General features: G+C 36.0%; 1 protein-coding gene across 10 annotated transcripts in view; it reads right to left on the bottom strand.

The window, feature by feature from the left end:
• Positions 239–2,592, bottom strand: part of LOC107622621 — a 9,528-nt gene continuing 7,174 nt past the window's right edge. For 3 of the 10 annotated variants that reach the window (XR_001616248.2, XR_001616247.2, XR_002355621.1), the window contains one exon: positions 239–2,527. The gene's annotated coding sequence lies outside the window, so the exon portion shown is untranslated. The remainder of the gene's footprint in view (positions 2,528–2,592) is intronic. The other 7 variants (XR_001616246.2, XR_002355617.1, XR_001616243.2 and 4 more) reach the window with 6 other exon arrangements.

The following is a 2,592-nucleotide window of genomic DNA, read 5'->3' on the forward strand; positions in this document are numbered from 1 at the left end:
CGAATAAATTCTTGCTACAAACTGTGGCATAAGGCACAATTAGCTCAACAGTCTAACCCTAAAAGATAAAAATAGAAAGAACAAAGCTATAGAACATAGTAGTGTGTATAGTGTATGTGAGAACATACAAGTGACCTGGCAAGTGACTGTATTGGTGGAGTGTACTTGTGTAATTGTTTGTTTACACTGATATTAATTTCATGAGAAATAATAGAAGAAATTCAGGGAGAAACTGAAATCAACAACCTGATCATGACATCGACAACCTGATCATGACATGAAGCCTTTCAATTAACACAGCAATGCCAATATTACACTGCCAAGTAATAGCTAAACATTCAGAGGAAATTAACAAAACCAAGCATTATCTTTACATTCAGAGGAAATTAACAAATTTTACTCATCAAAAGATAATTTTGTCCAGCAAGCTCTTAAGGCAATGATCATTGTTGTTGAATTATTACCCTCATCCATCAGAATCTGACTTACTATTGAAATTTATGTTGAGTATCCATTGAATCCTTCCTTAAAGCATTATCTCCTGCACTAAAGAAAATCTTTTAAATTCTCTAACATATAATTTATATAAGGTTCAACCAATTTCTAGACCTGTTTACTTCTGATGTACATGGCTTTTAACCCTTTGACAATGATGTCAACACCTGTGTTACTTCCCTTTATATTCATCAAAACGTTCTCCCGCTGAACTTCTATGGCCACCATAGATATACCGCTATGCAAGAACACTAGGCGATATCCACCTGTGGACTACTAGTTTAGAAACTGTAGGTTGACTCCTTGACTAACTGATCAGCATAGAACCAAAATAAGAGGTTGCAACAATACAAAATATCTCTGGTATTTCCTGACTGTCATCACTTAACTTGCAAGAAGGATGCAGCCACTCGTAAAACTAGCCATATATATTACTCTCATGGTTGTAAGTTTTATTATTGAAATCAAAATGGATTATACATTCCTTCATTTCATCATCAGAATCAATCTGCAAACCACCTAAAAGCAACCTACTTAACATTTCCCTCTACCCTTTGATTAGCATCAGGTTTACTGGTTTTTTTAACAATTTTCCTGCTCAAGTTCAAGATATATTCAAGCTTTTCCATTAATGGTGTTTCAATTCATACTTTTTCTGGCACATGAAATTATATGTCTCAGTTGCTTTTATGTAATCTCTACAAGACATGTACTTAAGATGATGTGCATCACAGAGATGGCAATAGTATCATGTTTTATTCGCAGAATTAGGGCACTTCTCCAGACACTGATACAATTCCAGCTCCCATTTATCATGTAAACTCAACCAAAGTACATATGATGGTGCCAATGTCTTCAAACCACTATTGACAAAATCTGTCATCATGTCTACCAAGTACCAACAAGTTCTATTTCTCAATATTTGCACCAGTATCTCAGTTATTTTAGTATGTGCTTCATCATGTCTTGCTATTAGTTGTCCCTGCATCTCCCTCAATAGCCAAGCTTTTCCTTCTTCGACCGCATCCCCCTCCCTCATGGAAGCCCTCAATATGGATAAAAGCATGTCCCTGCCTTCCTCAATTCCAGCACATTGCATCTGTTTCTTCAATCGATATCCTTTATTTATCTACGATATCCTGATAACTATGTAGCCAAATTAGGCCTTCATTGCTATCTTTATGTAGTAATGTACACCAAGTCCAGTTGCAACTAAATTACAATAGATAAATTTAGCTTGTTTTAGGTAATGCTTTGAAAAGTTCCCTGGTTTACTTACAAGGACACGAAGAGGGAATTATGCAAGCCAAGGCAAGGTTGGTAACCTCAATCATATGACTGTAAATGATGAATGCTTCATCCAGAATATCTTGAACAGGCGCACTGGATATACAGAAATTAATACACAAAACATTGACTCACTAGGGACACAGCCATGATCAATTATATCATCAAAAATCCCACGCCACTTTGAAAACTTTTTGTTCATTAATCATTACCCATGCAATCTGCTAGAAATGAAACCGAACCAGGGTTTTTGCATCATCCACTTGTATGCCTTAGGAGAAGATACACATATTTGAATAAATAACATAGCAATATAAGAAAACAACACAGCATTAATGCAATGACAAACAACACGCCACAAGGAATTAAAAACATGAAAAAATCCCATCATATCGTCATTGATGCTTCCAAGTACTAAACTTGATCAAATTCTACTTGCTAGGCACATGAGCTAACCAACTAATATTTTACCATAAAATTCCACTAATTTCAGCAATCAATCATGCCAATTTGTTTTCAATAGAAAATATATAAATCTAATTGTTACTCATTCTGAGATGACTAGTTTATGATAAATGTTATTAATGCAATAAGAAAGGCTTACCCTAAACCCGGTATCATAATGGCACATGCAATTCACTACAACATAAGCGATGTCTTCGTTCTTCATCCACTGCTCCCTATACTCCTTCACCTCGTAGTCAGTGCTGGTGAAGGTGCCATGGGAATCTTCGAAGGGGAAAACCTAGTTCGTGGAAGAAGAAGATGATGAAGGTTCCAGAAACAGATCCTCCTCGAACGGCAACGTTT

The sequence above is a fragment of the Arachis ipaensis genome, chromosome B10 (assembly GCF_000816755.2).
Source record: "Arachis ipaensis cultivar K30076 chromosome B10, Araip1.1, whole genome shotgun sequence".
Taxonomy (NCBI): Eukaryota; Viridiplantae; Streptophyta; class Magnoliopsida; order Fabales; family Fabaceae; genus Arachis; species Arachis ipaensis.